This window comes from Podarcis liolepis (genome assembly GCF_965112155.1).
Source record: "Podarcis liolepis genome assembly, chromosome: Z".
NCBI classification, from domain to species: domain Eukaryota; kingdom Metazoa; phylum Chordata; class Lepidosauria; order Squamata; family Lacertidae; genus Podarcis; species Podarcis liolepis.
Genome location: NC_139570.1, coordinates 2,919,787 through 2,936,900, shown reverse-complemented (window position 1 = coordinate 2,936,900; position 17,114 = coordinate 2,919,787). Strand labels below are relative to the sequence as shown.

Here is a 17,114-nt window from a genome sequence, read left to right as displayed (position 1 = left end):
TTTTTTTACTTCTCTCAGTGATTCTTCTGCACACACTTATGCTTTTAGATCTGACAGTTAATTTTTGTGAAGTAGGAGAAGTGATTTTTGTGTGTGGGGGGGGGAGGCTTTCGTGGGATGGGACACTTCTTTGCAGAGCATTCTAAGTAAATATTTTTTGCTGATTTGATATGTGAAGCTACAATTTAGGTAATGGGAGGTATTTTCTAGGTTGCTCTAGACAGGAGTGTGTTGATGTTTTAAGTCAAGAATTAAGTTATCTTGTAATGAGATGCTGCGTTGAGCGAGATGAGCGCGCAACCCTAGAGTCGGTCACGAGTGGCCCGTATGGGCAGGGGTACCTTTACCTTTACCTTTAATGAGATGCTGCAAGCTCCAGTGTTGAAAACAAACTTTCTCGTTGTCTTCATTCTGACACTTGTAATGTGATACATGGTCCATGAAGCTATTGCAAAATGGGCTTTGGATCTTTATGTAAAACTTCATTTGCTCTAGAGTGAGAACTGGGGTTGGGGTGTGTGTGTGAGAAGCTGAGCAGGATTCTGGAAGGGGAGTTCCTGCCATCTACAACCCCCCGGCTCCTTGTTGTGGGGCTGTTTAGGCAGGGCTTTGTGGTTGCAATCCTGCACAGAGAAGAGCACCTAAAATCCCTTGACTTCAGAGATGCCAAGCACCTATGGGATTGTGCAGCCTATATACTGCTGGGTTGACCTCTTCTTTGATTAGAGAATCAAAAATACTGCAACGATTTCTTAACTTGTCCATTTAGCCTTAGAACAGGCAGCAGTAGGTTAAACTAAACATAAACTGTCCCATTAGAAATGGAATAGATGGGCTGCCCAACAGCTCTAGGGACCTCCAGTTGTTTTGGATTGCAACTCCAAGCCAGCCCCACCCAGCATTGACAAGAGCATCAGAAGAGCCTGCTGGATCAGACCGATGGCCCACCTAGCCCAGCCTTCTGTTCTTCCAGCGGCCAACCAGATGGTTATAGGAAGCCCACAATCAGGATCCAAGCACAAGAGGACGCTTCCCCCTTGCAGTTTCCAGCTGCTGGTTTTCAGAAGCATTATTACTATTATTTATACCCATCCCATCTGGCTGGGTTTCCCACTCTGGGCGACTTCCAACAAAATATTAAAATAGTCTATTAAACACTAAAAGCTTCCCTAAACAGGGCTGCCTTCAAATTTCTTCTAAAAGTCTGGTAGTTGTTTTTCTCTTTGACATCTGGTGGGAGGGCGTTTCACAGGGCGTGTGCCACTATTGAGAAGGCCCTCTGCCTGGTTCCCTGTAACTTGGCTTCTCGCAGGGAGGGAACCACCAGAAGGCCCTTGGCACTGGACCTCAGTGTCCGGGCAGAACGATGGGGGTGGAGACGCTCCTTCAGGTATACAGGACCGAGGTCATTTAGGGCTTCAAAGGTCAGCACCAACACTTTGAATTGTGCTCGGAAATGCACTGGGAGTCAATGTAGGTCTTTCAAGACTGATGTTATGTGGTCTCGGCGGCCACTCTTGTCACTAGTCTAGCTGCCTCATTCTGGATTAGTTATAGTTTCCAGGTCACCTTCAAAGGTAGCCCCACATAGAGCGCATTGCAGTAGTCCAAGTGAGAGATAACTAGAGCATGCACCACTCTGGGCAGGTAGGGTCTCATCCTGCCTACCAGATGGAGCTGATAAACAGCTGCCAGGATACAGAATTTACCTGCGCCTCCATGGACAGCTGTGAGTTCAGAATGACTCCCAGGGTGTGCACCTGGTCCTTCAGGGGCACAGTTACCCCATTCAGGACCAGGGAGTCCTCTACACCTGCCCGTCTCCTGTCCCACCAAAACAGTACTTCTGTCTTGTCAGGATTCAACCTCAATCTGTTAGCAGCCATCCATCCTCCAACCGTTTCCAGACACTCACACAGGACCTTCACCGCCTTCACTGGTTCCAATTTGAAAGAGAGGTAGAGGTGCGCATCATCCACATATTAATGAACACCCAGCCCAAACCCCCTGATCTCTCCCAGCATCTGCATGTAGGTGTTGAAAAGCATGGGGGACAGGAGGGAACCCTGAGGCACCCCATAAGTGAGAGCCCAGGGGTCTGAACACTCATCCCCCACTAACACTTTCTGAACACAGCCCAGGAGAAAGGAGCGGAACCATTGTATAACAGTGCTCCCAGCTCCCAGCCCCTCAAGACGGTCCAGAAGGATGTTATGGTCGATGGTATCAAAAGCCACTGAGAGATCCAGCAGAACTAGGAAACAGCTCTCACCTTTGTCCCTAGCCCGCCAGAGATCATTGACCAGTGCAACCAAGGCAGTTTCAGTCCCGTGATGAGGCCTGAACCCCGATTGGAAGGGATCCAAATGATCCGCATCCTCCAGGTGTGCCTGGAGTTGTTCAGCAACCGCACGCTCAGTCACCTTGCCCAAGAATGGAAGATTTGAGACTGGGTGATAGTTGGCCATATTGGCTGCATCTAAAGATGGTTTTTTAAAGAAGCGGTTTAATGACTGCCTCGTTCAGTGGGCCTGGGAATTCTCCCTCACGGAGGGAAGCATTCCCCACCCCACGAAGCCCATCGCCCAGCCCATCACCCAGTTCTAGACTACGATTCTCATCATCCCTGGTCAGCAGGGCCATAGGATTTCATTGGTGCCTCTAGTCATGTGCCCCACACTCTGAGCTTTCTCCCCCCCCCCAAGAAAAAGCAAGTCTCTAGCTCTCATAGAACTTTATGAGACAAAATACGCAGGTACTTCTTGAGTGATTTCTGTGAAATGAGGGTGTGGTGTAGGCACGTTGTATATTTTTATTGGTACTGAGGAATGCGCCCTGTTGCTGTCAGACAGAAGTAGCACCTCCCCCCCCCCCCGTGTGAAATTGGGACCAGTAGGACATAATGGAACGGTCTCCCTCGGGAGGTGGTGGACTCTCCTTCCTTCCAGGTTTCAAAGCAGAGGTTGGGTGGCCATCTGTCATGGATGCTTGAGCTGAGATCCCTGCATTGCAGGGGGTGGACTGGATGACTCTGGGGGTCCCTTCCAACACTAAGATTCTATTGATTCTATGACTTCCCATGGTAAGGTTTGTGGAGGTGACTGTCTCTCTAATTTTGTGTTTTGCTGCACTCCCCACAGCAGCCACTTTGTCCTATGCCCCTGCACAACAGTTCTTTGGGGACTGGTACCCCCTGTGTTCTCTCAAAATTCAAAATGTGCCCATTGGTACAAAACGTTGGACAACTCCTTACTTACATCATGCGATAACCTAAAAAAAAATTCTCTCTCCAAGCCAGCTTGATTTTTTTTTGGGGGGGGGGAGTGTGTTAGGTGTGGTTCAGATGGCTACTTAGCCAAAATGGGTTTAGTATTTCACTGCCTCCCACTTAATCTGTCTTGCAAAGCAGGATATGTGAAATTGCAGGGTGAAATGAGAGCCTCTAAACCTTCAAGTTTTGTAAGTAATTTCTTTGTCGTATTATTAACAAGGTTCACTAAAACAATATTAGAAAACATTTTAACAAAAGAGGGTAACTGTTAGCTGTGTTGTTGTTTTCTTCAAACAACAACACACAAACATCTTGGCAGTGACATAATAATAATAATAATAATAATAATAATAATAATAATAATAATATAATAATAAGTGGGATTTTCACAAGTTTGCCGATAATGAAATCTCAATTCCATTTCACTCACTCCCTCTGAAGACAAAAGAAGATTTCAGAATAGCTTGTGAGGCCTGAATTGCAGCTCAGTTCAGATAATATTGGGCTTGGCCAGGGAGGGGCCGGCTCATGGCTTTAGTTCCAAACCATTTCAGGACATAAGTAGCAAAGGAAACAGCTGATAGCCTCTGTCTCCCATCCCACATTGAGGACTGGCACCTTTAATCTGTTGCCAAGTTAATAAATAGTGTGTGTGTGTGTGTGTGTGTGTGTATTATTCTGATTAGTTTTAAGAGTTCTCCTACTACTAAATTTTAATGGCCCAGAAAGCCCCAGCTCCACTGCTTGTATGCCTGCCTGCCTCTCTCTTTGAAGACTTCTCACGTTCAAGCATTTATTCCATCGTTCCCCAACCTGCTGCTGTTTTTTGGGACTACAGCTCCTATCAGCCAGCATAGCTCATTGGAGTTGTAGTCCAAAACAGCTGATCTATGGGCAGGGGTGGGGAACCTGAGGCCTTGCAGCCAAATGTAGTCATTTTGGGCTGGCCTCCTCAAGCCACTTCCCTCACACTTGCTGCCCTGGGGCTTCCTCAAGATGTTGGGTTTTTTGCCTGGCTGGGTGCATAATGATCAGTGATAACCACTTTTGCTTGCCTGAGTGGAGAGAGGTGTGTGGAACATGTGTGTGTGTGTGTAGGGGTCTTTTGCATGTCTGGAATCTGACACTTGGCTCACTTTTGCCCCAGATGAAATGAGGCCTCCAGTCTAAAGAAGCTTCCTCCCCCTTGCTCTAGTCAAGTGTTTCCGAAACTGGGGTCCCCCACCTGTTTTTTGGACTACCAACATCCCTAGCTAGCAGGACCAGTGGTCAGGGACGATGTGAACTGTAGTCCCAAAACAGCTGGAGACCCAAACTTGGGAAACGCTGCCTGGGGCATTAGAAAATCCTTGATTGCACAAACACTAATGGCTTGGTGTGGGCGTGTTTCTTTTTTCTTGCTAGGAATGCCTTCGCTGGCAGTTTGAAATTTATTTTATTTCATTCCTGTTAGAATCTATTGTTCATGATCTGCAGTGTTTGTGCCGTCTCAGTCCTAATCTTTGTGGCCTAATGGCAGCCTCTGCCTGAGCTGCTTGAGAGCTGTGGTGACCTTGCTGAGTTTTATTTGTTTTGTTTCCTTGGGAGGTGGTGGACCCAGTAAAAGGACTGTTGAAAGATGCTGAAAGCTGCTGGCTTTCAGGTAGAGGAATGTGGAAAGGTTTCACTCCTCATACCTTTAAGGAGATTGAGTAAGTACTCTGCTCTGCCGGCTCCAAGAGCTCTTTATTCTATTTTTTTTTTTGGAATCTCTGCTTGTTGTTGCTGCTAAACAGTTAGATGATATGAGAGCTTAACCTTTTTGAACCTGGATTCTTCTGAGTGTAGGTCACTTGGAACAGAAAGTGACTGGATTTCTTTTCTTCAAATTTTTGTTTGTATAACTTCCACAGTATGTGTGGAAAGGGCTTCGGGACAGAAAAATAAAACCCCACCCTGAAAAAGGCCCATTCAAACACAGAGGAAACAAAACCATCCTAAAGCAAAGCTACTATAAGGGTACAACAGCAACTAATAGTACTAGTACTATGAGTAGTAATAATGGTAGTAGTATTAATACAGCAACATCAGGAGGGCCAGAGGTCTCTTAAAAGATACATTGGGTAGATGTGAAAGGTATTAGCCTTCACATTTTTAGAAATGTATATTTTAGTGTGGCAGCACTCACTCTTTGGGACTCCTTATGGTTGGCATCAGGCAAACACCTTCGCTGTGCTCTTTTCAGTGAAAATCTGTGTCTTACCAAGCCTATCCAGACATGTAGGAATCTGACATGTGCTTTAATCTGGTTTTTACCTTAGCATTGATTTTAATCATTTTTGAATGTTTTAAATTGTTTTTAACAAGAATGACCAATGGCTCATCTAGTCCAGCGCTATGTTCTGACAGTGGTCAAGAGCATGCCCTAATTGGAAGCACCCAGGCAGGACCCAACTCACGATTCCCATCCAGTGTTAGAAATTCAGATACATATAAGCCAGGCACCAAATGGCTTCTTAAACCAGGATGGCTCCTTAAGCCCAAACAGAATGCCTAGTTGCCATTTGGGGGCCAGACGGCTCAAAAGTTGTATTTTTCAATAGGACTTTTCAGTTCCTGAAATTCATTCTGAATGTGCATATAAAATATAACAGATAGAATTATACAGAATGTCTTGCTAGTGTGTGAAAACAGGATCCACAGGCATGTACCTCCAAATGGTAGAGACGTCAGGTGCCAATCCTGGTGTCCAGGCATCTTCACTTGGTTGTAAGTGGCTACTAGCCAAGTGCAAACTTCACTTGCTGAATTTCAAATGCTGTATCCCAGCAATGGATATTCAGAGACATATCACCCTTGACGGTGGCGGGTTGCTGGCCACCACTGCCTCCATTGTTTTAACTATGGAGTGGCAGTCATCCTTCCTGCACTTGCACTGGGCTTTGAAGGACCTCCAGAGGGAAGTGCAGCTGTGGGGGACTCCTAGATTATATCTACACCTCCAGACTTGGGGTTGTGGGGAAGGGGGGCACAGGAGACATAACCTGGTGTCAGGGACCAGCACCCCATTCCTGTGCATATCTAGTCATAAGCTGGTCCTGCAGTGCTCGATGGGGCTTGCCCCCATCTTCATAGGGCGGCAGCAAGCATGGTTTCGTGGGACCAAAACCCATTGGGACTTACTTCCAAGTGGACATACATGGGGCTGTGTTTAAGGGTGAGGGCAGAATATTGGTTACCAACCAAAATTTGTAGAACTCTGATATTTGTATGGGGCCTTATCTGTTCAAAGTGCTTCTCAATAGTCTTCATGAGAAAGGTGTTGACCATTAATATCCCCATATTACAGATGTGTGTATCGGAGGTGGAGAGATAAGATCACCTCAGAAAGAACACCTATAGCTGCCTAGTGAGCATTCAGACTGAAGTGTAGGAGGAGGTCACAGCACATATTTGGCATGCAGAAGGAAAATAAAAGTTCCTGAGATCTTTGAGAGTTGCTGTCAACCAAGACTTGCATCCAGTTCGGTGCTAATTAAGCATCCCGTCAGCACAAGGATTTCTTCGTGTGCAGTGGGACTTGCCCCCATGGCATGGCCAGCACAGTTGGTTAGAGTGTGGCACTAAGGATGCCGAGGTTCCAGGCTTCATCCTCGTTTGGGGCAGCTGCATATTCCTGCGTTGCAGGGGGTTGGACTAATAATCCTCAGGGTCCCTTCCAACTCTACGATTCCTCCTGCTTGCCTCCCCCCCCAACTGCTCTGAGGCTTTCCCCCAATCTCCTAGGTCATATTTGGGGAGAGTGCAGGGTGCATGTTTGAGAATGGAGGGGGGAGAGGAGGAAAATCCTTGCACCGACAACGGGATGCTTACTTAGCACTCTGTTGGATACAAGCCCAGGGATGTTTCAGTTTAATGACCCCTGGATGAACTCATTTCTAGATCCAGTATACCTGAAGGAGCGTCTCCACCCCCATCATTCTATGCAGACACTGAGGTCCAGTGCCGAGGGCCTTCTGGCGGTTCCCTTGCTGTGAGAAGCCAAGTTACAGGGAACCAGGCAGAGGGCCTTCTCGGTAGTGGCACCCGCCCTGTGGAACAGCCTCCCACCAGATGTCAAAGAGAAAAACAACTACCAGACTTTTAGAAACATCTGAAGGCAGCCCTGTTTAGGGAAGCTTTTAATGTTTAACAGATTATTGTATTTTAATTTTTATTTGTATTGTTTTATTGTTTTCTGGGTTGTTTTTATTTTTATTGTTTTAAGGTTTTATTGTTTTAGGCTGCGAAAAAATAACATTAATTGCCATCAATGGAGGCTACTATGAGGCTTGGGATTGCTACCGTGGAGGGGCGAGGGAGGTATGGCGGTGGGGGCAGATGTTATAGGCGAAGGGGATCGAGATATGGATATGCTCGTACCCCTTCCAATCTGCGCCTCATCCCGAGGGACGAGGGTAGGGTGAGCAAGGATCACTCACCTCCGTCACTGGTGCTGTTCAATGCCAGGTCTATAGGCAACAAAACCGCCACCCTGCGAGATTTCTTTACCTCACAGGGGGTCGACCTGGCTTGTGTGACGGAGACCTGGGTGCGTGAAGGTGTTACCTTATGAGAGATGGCGCCCCCGGGTTTCTCCGTCCTCCACCAGACTGTGGGCCGGGGGGGGGGAGGGGTGGCAGTATTAATCCGGGAAGATTGTTCTTTCAGGGCTCTACCATCGCCATCGATCCCCGGCATTGAATGTGTTGGCCTAGTATGGGGCTCTGAGGTGAGCTTGGCTGTCTGGCTGGTGTACCGGCCACCTAGCGCACCAGCAGCCACCCTGTCAGGCCTATTGGAGGCGGTGGCCGGCTGGGCCTTGGAGTTCCCTAGCCTATTGGTATTGGGGGACTTCAACATCCATGCTGATGCCACTCCCTCCTCACAGGCTCTGGACCTGGTGTCTTCCATGGCGACACTAGGGCTCTCCCAGTTTGTTTCGGGCCCCACGCATCAAGCAGGCCACACGCTGGATTTGATCTTTGGCGTAGGTATAGATGTGATCATGTCTCCTTCGATAAAGGTGCCATGGTCTGATCACTACGCTCTGAAAACCAGGATTGACTTTCCACCCCCACCCTGCTTAGGTGGCGAGCCGATTTGGGCTCGCCCGCAGAGGCTGATGGACCCTGATAGATTCCGCCAAGCCTTGCGGGACCTTGCTCCCCCTGGTGACTCTTTGACTGAGCTTGTTGAGGGCTGGAATATCCAGCTCCTGGCAGCCATCGATGAGATCGCACCCAAGCGCCCTCTGCGACCCCGCAGAAACCGGGCTCCCTGGTTTACCGAGGAAATCCGGAAAATGAAGCGGGACCTCAGACGGCTAGAGCGAGTATGGCGGGGTGCCCGTGACGGAGCCTCAAGAACATCTTATAGGTCTTTTATGAAAATCTACGAGATGGCGGTGAAGGCTGCTAAGAAGTCTTACTTCTCTGCCTCCATTGCAGCTCTCGCCCGGCGCAATTATTTAGTATGATCAGGTCTTTAACGTCGCTTGAGGGACAGCCAAATTTAAGTAACAATTTGACACACAGCTGTGAGGCATTTGCGAGCTTTTTTGCGGAGAAGGTCTTGTTGCTCCGCCATGACCTCCCTGCCAATTTGGATACAATAAAGGAACTGGAGGCCCCTCGACTGTCCTCGGGTCCAGTATTGGACCACTTCGACTGGCTATCCCCAGCCGATGTGGACAGACTCCTCTGAGCTGGAAAGCCCACCACCTGTCCTCTTGACCCGTGCCCGTCTTGGCTGATTAGAGCGTGTCCAGACGAGATGCGGGCCCTCCTGGGGGATATCATCAATTTGTCCCTTGGCACGGGGACATTCCCTGGGGAAATGAAGAAGGCAGTGGTGCGCCCGCTCTTAAAGAAAACATCATTAGATCCTTTAGATCTATCCAATTACCGCCCGGTTTCAAATCTTCTGTTCCTGGGTAAGGTGATTGAGAGAGCGGTTGCTGAACAGCTTGGTGGGTTTCTGGATGAAACATCGGCTCTGGATCCATTCCAGTCCGGCTTCCGCGCTGGTCATGGGACCGAGACGGCTCTGGTTGCCCTAACAGATGATCTTCGTAGACAGCTGGATTGAGGTGGGTCAGGGCTGCTGATTCTTCTAGATCTGTCAGCAGCTTTCGACATGGTCGATCACGAACTTCGGGATCCAGGGCACAGTCCTTCAGTGGCTGCGCTCCTTTCTCTCTGGTCAGGGATAGAGGGTGGCGCTTGGGGGGGGAATTGTCACCGCGCCACTCCTTGGTGTGTGGAGTACCTCAGGGTGCGATACTCTCCCCAATGCTTTTCAACATCTTTATTCGCCCCCTCGCCCAGCTTGTCCGGAGTTTTGGGTTGGGTTGCTATCAGTATGCCGATGACACCCAACTCTATCTGTTGATGGATGGCCATCCTGACTTGGCCCCAGACACACTGACCAGATGTCTGGAAGCTGTGGCTGGATGGTTACGTGGGAGCCGGTTGAAGCTAAATCCTTCAAAGACAGAGGTCCTGTGGCTGGGACGGGACGATATGGGATTGGGGGGGCAACTCTCATCTCTTGTGGGGGCTCAATTAGTGCCAGCACTGTCCGTTAAGAGTTTGGGTGTAATCTTCGACACCTCCCTTTCCATGGAGGTGCAGATTGCAGCTACAACAAAGGCGGCATTTTTCCATCTCCGCCAAGCTAAGCAGTTGGCTCCTTACCTCTCTTGCCCTGACCTAGCCACTGTGATCCACGCGACGGTCACCTCCAGACTGGATTATTGTAACTCGCTCTACGTGGGGCTGCCCTTGAGACTGACCCAGAAACTCCAGCGGGTGCAGAATGCTGCAGCGAGGCTCCTTACGGGGTCTTCGCTGCGAGATCACATTCACCCGGTGCTATACCTGCTGCACTGGCTCCCGGTGGAGTACAGGATCAGGTTTAAGGTGCTGGTTTTAACCTTTAAAGCCCTATACGGCCTAGGACCCTCGTACCTATGGGACCGCCTCTCCTGATATGCCCCACAGAGAAACTTACGGTCTTCAAATAAAAACATCTTGAAGGTCTCAGGCCACAGAGAAATTAGGCTGGCCTCAACTAGAGCCAGGGCTTTTTCGGCTGTGGCTCCGATCTGGTGGAACACTCTGTCACAAGAGACCAGGGCCCTGCGGGACCTGACCAGGGCCCTTGCAGGGCCTGCAAGACAGAGCTGTTCCACCAGGCCTTTGGTCAGGGCACAGCCTGACTCCCTCCCTCGGCAATCTTCGCGGAGCTCTGGCCCAATGGTTGCCAGTGGCTTGAATTAATTAATTTTATAATGAATGATTTTAGAGTGTTGTTTGTGCTGTACTTTTGTACTGTTTTATTGTTGTTAGCCGCCCTGAGCCCGGCTTCGGGTGGGGAGGGCGGGATATAAATAAAATTTATTATTATTATTATTATTATTATTATTATTATTATTATTATTATTTTGTTGGAAGCCGCTCAGAGTGGCTGGGGAAACCCATCCAGATGGGCGGGGTATAAATAATAAATTATTATTATTATTATTATTATTATTATTATTATTATTAATTATTATTATTATTATAGATAAGAACATAAAACCAGGTCAATGGCCCACCCGGTCCAGCATCCATCCTGTTCTCACAGCAGCCAAGCAGATGCCAATGGTAATGGAAATCCCCCAAGTGGGACTTGAGCATATTACCTCTCTTCCCTCCTGCAGCCTCCAGCAACTGGTACAATGGTACCTCGCAAGACAAAAAACACGCAAGACAAAAAACACGCAAGACAAAAGAGTTTTCCGTTTTTTGAGTCGTTCCGCAAGACGAATTTCCCTATGGGCTTGCTTCGCAAGACATTCCGTCTTGCGAGTTCTTGCGAGTTTGCTTCCTTTTTCTTAAAGCCGCTAAGCCGTTAATAGCCGCTAAGCTGCTAAGCCGCCAGTAGCCGCTAATAGCCATGCTTCGCAAGGCAAAAAAACCGCAAGACGAAGAGACTCACGGAACAGATTAATTTTGTCTTGCGAGGCACCACTGTACTCAAGAGGCGTTGCTGCCTCCAGCTGTGAAGGCGGAGCATAGCCATTGTGGATAGTTGCCATCAATAGTTGCCTCCCCCATCTAAGTTGGTGGCCATTACGGCCTCCTGTGGGACTTGAGTTCCATAGTTTTATCCCCAAATGTTTTGGACTACAAGTCCCATCATCCCGGACTGAGGCTTCTGGGAGCTGTAGTCCAGAACCAAGCAGACTGCTGAAGTGCAATGTGAAAGAAGGGAAGCTCCTTTTGCACTAGCTGTTGTGATCAACACAGGAGAATTTCCATTATGCTTTGCTTCTGGTTAGAGGAAAGGACACCCACAGCATAATCAATAGCCTATTTCTCCATGGTTCATGTCTATTGTCTGAATGAAACCAGCTGGGCAGGCACAGGTGGGGAAATTAATTCTGATTCCTTGGTGCCACCCCTGGCCCTTTTTGTGAGCCAGGTTCAAATGTTTAAGAACTAGCTAGAACTTCGTAAAATACTCATAATTCTGTATGCTAGTGTCAAATGTTCTGGCCTAAAGAGAGAGGCTCTCCCTGTGTAGACAGACTCTTCCTCCCTGCTTGCTGTTTCTTGTAGCTCTGGCACAGCTTGAAATATCCACGGGTCATGGGCTGGCTTGTTTACAAGCAGTCATCTAATATACATTCCAGTGGTGGCTACCCAAAGGAAAAATAAATAAACATGAGTTTAAACCAGATGTTGCGAGGGTCCCCCTGCCCCAAGCACTGAGCATAGGATGGGCAACACCCAACACTCCTCTCTTGAGCACATCTCCATCTCACTTCCTGTCACCCTCAAATGTGATCCTCCAGTACTTACTGTCTAGCCCTGCTTTGCCCCACACTCGGTGTTTGAGGGCTTCTGCCCTGCAGGAAATGTGCTGTTGACTTCTGATAATGCCTCTTGCTTGCCTGAGGGGGGGGGGGAGAGAGAAGGAAGAAACTAGCCTACTAATGGCTAGAGCAGGGGTCAGCAACCTAAGGCCCATGGGCTGGAAGCGGCCCGCAGAGGTCGTTTGACCGGTCCACGGGCCATCGCTGAGCTGCCCGCCCATGCGCTGTGCTAAACCGGTGCAGCGTGGTATGGGAACTCAATTCTGCGGCACCGAAAATCATGTCTGTGCATGCGCAGATGCTGAAAATGCGCATCTGCGCAGATGCCGAAAATGCGCATCTGCGCAGACGCTGAAAATCATGGGTGTGCACACTCATGCACACGCGTGATCTGGCCCAGGCAAGATAAACCTTGCTGACCGTGGGCTAGAGTGTCTGGAACCTGGAAGACTAGGGTTCAAATCCTCACTCGGCCTTGAAGCTCACTTCGGGCAGTCATAGAATCATGGAATCATAGAATCATAGAGTTGGAAGAGACCACAAGGGCCATCGAGTCCAACCCCCTGCCAAGCAGGAGTCACTGCCTCTCAGCCTAGCCTGCCTCAGAGGGTTGTTGTGGAGATTGAACAAGGAGGAGGAGAACCACATAGGCCACCATGATCTCCTTGGTTGGGTGGGGGAAGCAGGATAGAAATGCAATAATTAAATACAGGCAGTCTTACAGTTATTGCTCTGCCTGCTTCTGCCTCTGGCCCACTGGATGAAAAAGTCTCCACATAGCTGCCACAGGATGTGAACAGATGTGGCTTTAAGAGGGTCAGCCACAGCATGTGAAGGAGCAAAGTGAAACGTAAGCGTGCACATAGGGCCCATTGGGAACATGCCTGTGAATATTAGTAGCTAGTTCATGTGGAAATGAAAGTGCCAGGGCTCTTAACTATGACCTGCAAATGGCGCGCGCACACACACACACACACACACACACAAGCATTTGACACTAGCTGAAACATTGGTGGCAGCCCATTCATCAGGTGAAGCGGATCATGCTCTAGACCAGGCAGCTGCTGCCCTTTCCCTGCTCCCTTGTCTCCTAGGCAGGGCTGCGAGTCTGGCCTTAGTCAGCATGATCTAATTGTGCCGGCTTCTCCCACAGGATTGCCCTGCCAGCTGGGCGTTCCCTGGCCTCTCCCTGGCCTCGTGGTTTACTCCCTTGTCATGGCATCTGATTGCATTCAGAAAGCAAAAGCCAACACTTAACTAATTTGAGATTAATGCCTCCCTTGAGTGAACAAATAGCAACATTGTCATCGAGACAATGTCAGCAGTCTTTTGGGTGGGTTCCCTGTAAGCACACTTGGAAGCAAGTTCCGAGTCCTTATAATCGTGTGGCTTTTTAAAAATCAGATAGTTGCAGGTTATGTCACAGCTGCTAGGATGCTGATTTCATAGTTTCTCAGACTGCACCAGCTTTAATGGATGTTGGAAAGGTGTTTTGTTAGCAGTAGCTAAGCTTCTAGGCAACTCAGAGTAAAGTAGCCCACAATGGAGGTTCTTAACGCTAAGGCAGCAGGATCTGGTATGTTTTCTAGTCTGTTCTAATGCAAGTATTGGGGAGGAATTGCAGCCAGCTGGCTGGAGCACTTACTCTGCATGCAGAAAGTCCAAAGGATCCATTGTTAGGTGATGGGCAAGAGCCTTCTCCAGGGACTCGGGCAGAACACAAGAAGTGTGGTGCAGAATCAGTCACAGGCTCATCTAGTCCAGCATCATGTTATAGTGACCAGCCAGAGAACAGCTGCCGGTCAAAGGAATCATAGAACTGTAGAGTTGGAAGGGACCACGAGGGCCATCTAGTCCCAACTCCCTGCAATGCCCAACGTGGGGCTGAAACCCACAATCCTGAGATTAAGAGTTTTCTTTACCCACTGAGCTATCCCAGGGGTGGGGGATCTCTGGCTCTGAGAGCCACTCCTGAGTTTTTGTGTACCACTTTGAGCCCAGACCTATTTGTAGAAAATGCAGTAGATTAATTAATTGACTATGGCAGTGTTTCCCAACCTTTTTTGGGCAAAGGCACACTTGTTTCATGAAAAAAATCTCGAGGCACACCACCATGCCAGATGGGGAAAGGTCACTTTTTACTTATGTAAAAAAAAATAAAAAATAAAAAATAGTAACAGCATAGAAGGCAATGGTTAGGCTAGCATCCCTCTTCCAAATATGCTAGGTTTTTATTTGCAGGGACTGTTCTACATGGGAAAGCATTCAGCACTGTCATTCTCCCATCTGCCATCTGAATTGGTACTATTCTGGGTCAACTTACTCTGCTGCATGTGTAGATGAAAATGGCACCAAGTGTGGGGGAGGGGGCAGAACAGGTTTCAGATACAGGATATTAAGCATACACGTACTTCAGATTGAACTGGTTGCTTGCTTTGCAAGTTTTCATTTCCCAAATGACTGCCTTGGCAAGCGCAATACCTACCAGGCTCAACGCCGGTCTCGCGCTGCCGCTTCCCGCGCTCTCAAGGACCCGGGAGGAGGAAGGCGTGAAGGGAATCCTGAAGGCGCAAAAACCTTGCGCATGCGCAGGCCTTCCGCCTGCGACAGCCCAGTAGGCCGGCCGAAGCGAGCGGCGATGGGATGTGGGAGGGAGCTCGCTCGCCGCCCCGCGTGTGCCTATGTGGGGCACGTTACAGCCCCGTGACGTCAGCGCCACGCAGGCAGCCAGACGGCAAGAGCCCCGCGCTGGGCGGCCTCTCCTCGCTGCCGCCGCCCCGCCTCTCGCCGCCCAACTCGCCCGCCTCCCTCCCACGGCACACCAGGCAACGTCTCGCGGCACACTAGTGTGCCGCGGAACACCAGTTGGGAAACACTGGACTATGGCTCTGACTGTGCTGCTGAGTCTGCATGCCGTTCGTTTGCCCTAATCTAACAAGTGTTAGAAAGCAAGAAGAATGTGTAAGCGGCTATTCATTTAAGGGAGTTTGGCTAGAGCAGAGAATGGAAGTGTTGAACAGGGAAAAGGAAGTGCAAAGATGATGGAATAAAACACGGAGGGTGTGGATTAAAAAATGCAGAAGGAGAGATGCTCTTGAGCTGTGGAACTGAGCCATAGCTCAGTTGCAGAGCACATTTCTTGCATGCAGAAGGTCCCAGGTTCAATGCTCAGCATCTCTGGGTGAGGCTGGAAGAGACCCCTCTCTGAATCCTTGGAGAACTGCCGTCTGTCAGTGCAGACACTACTGAGCTACATGGACCATTGGCAGCTTCCAGAGTGCCTGTCCATCACCATCCAAAATGATGGGAATCACAGAATTGCAAGTTGGAAGGGACCCAGAGGGCCATCTTGTAGTTCAGTTTCCTGCAGTGCAGGAATCCTTCCCACAGCTATCCCTGGGAGGGCGTGAACCACAAACCTTCTGGTTAACACTGACCCATTGTACCACCTGGGGGTAATAGTGCTGCAGCACTTGGGAAATGTTTTGATCTGAAGGGAACTGAAGGGAGAAGCAGAATCCAAACCTGCCTATGTGTCTCTTGCAGGACCAGGTGTGCACAAAGAGCCCCCGAAAATAGCAACTCAACCAGTTAACACAGTGATTCCCAAACCTTTCCCCATAAACCTGGTTCCATAAACTCACCCCCAACCCTACCCTGTAAAAAGCATTATTCAGAATAGCAGTTTGCACAACCTGCTAAGTGCAAGAGGAAAACAGAAAAGCCAAAACAGTAACAATTAATTGCACATTGATTCAGAATCCAATTAAAACTATTTCATTTAATTAATTCAACAGATATGATCCAGTCTGATAGTCATTGACACCTCCAGCCCCCCTCTGCTGCCCACTTGCCTCCCCTAGGTAATTCCCCCTTCCTGCTCCCCCCCCGGGGGGGGCATTGCTTTGGGAACCACTAAGTTAGAAGGTTGAAGGACCCTTTCATCTGCTCTCCAACCCTGCAATCTTGTCCTGCAAGATCTCTTCTCTCTTTAAATAAGTTTTAAGGAACACTATAGCCAGTTAACTTCAGAATTATCTTTCAGCAACAAACAGAGCCTCTGGCACGGAAGGAATTTGATAAACAAGGAAGTAAATTAATCCTTCAGGCTATGAAGGGACGATGGCAAAAAAAGAGGAGGAGATATTTAATCTGAAAACACCCTCCTCTCCTCTTACTGAGCTTATTGGGATGGGTGGTAGGAGCCAGCCCCATGAATAGAGGATCTTTCCCATCTGATGTCTCCTTCACACATTAACTTTTGCTTCCCGAGAGGAAATATTCAGCTGCATTCCCACCAAACATTTAAAGCAACACCCTGTCACTCTAGTTTAAATGAATATGGCTTCCCCCAGAGAATCCTGGGAAGTCCAGTTTGTGAAGGGTACTGAGAATTGTTAGGAGACTTCTATTCCCCTTCTAGAGCTACGGTTTCCAAAGTTTCCTGTGAAGAAGGGTTGGTTGTTAAACCACTCTGAGAATTGTTTAGGCGAGCCCATCAAGGCATGTAGAAATCTGACATTTGTTTTAAGCTGGTTTTTAGCTTTTATTTTAATTATTTTTGAATGTTGCAAAATGTTGTTTTAAAATGTTTCCTGGATGGATATATATATATATACCATATATATATATATATATATATATATATATATATATATATATATATACACACCATATATATACCATATATATATATATATACCATATATATATATATATATATATATATATATATATATATATATATATATATACACACACACACACACACACACACACCATATATATACCATATATATATATATATATATATATATATATATATATATATATGGTGTTTTACCTTTCACAAAATGTTTTGAGGTTACAACTGAGCAGTATATGTAAATTTTGAGAAATAAGCCAATAAAGTAGCGGAAAGGGAAGTTGGAATGATTCCATCACAGCCAGAAAAGTTTGGGG

The 17,114-nt window shown here is 48.0% G+C and overlaps 1 protein-coding gene across 4 annotated transcripts in view; it reads left to right on the top strand.

The window, feature by feature from the left end:
* Window positions 1–17,114, top strand: part of LOC310698787 (plastin-3) — a 70,830-nt gene that overhangs the window by 24,944 nt on the left and 28,772 nt on the right. The gene's annotated exons all lie outside the window — the stretch shown is intronic.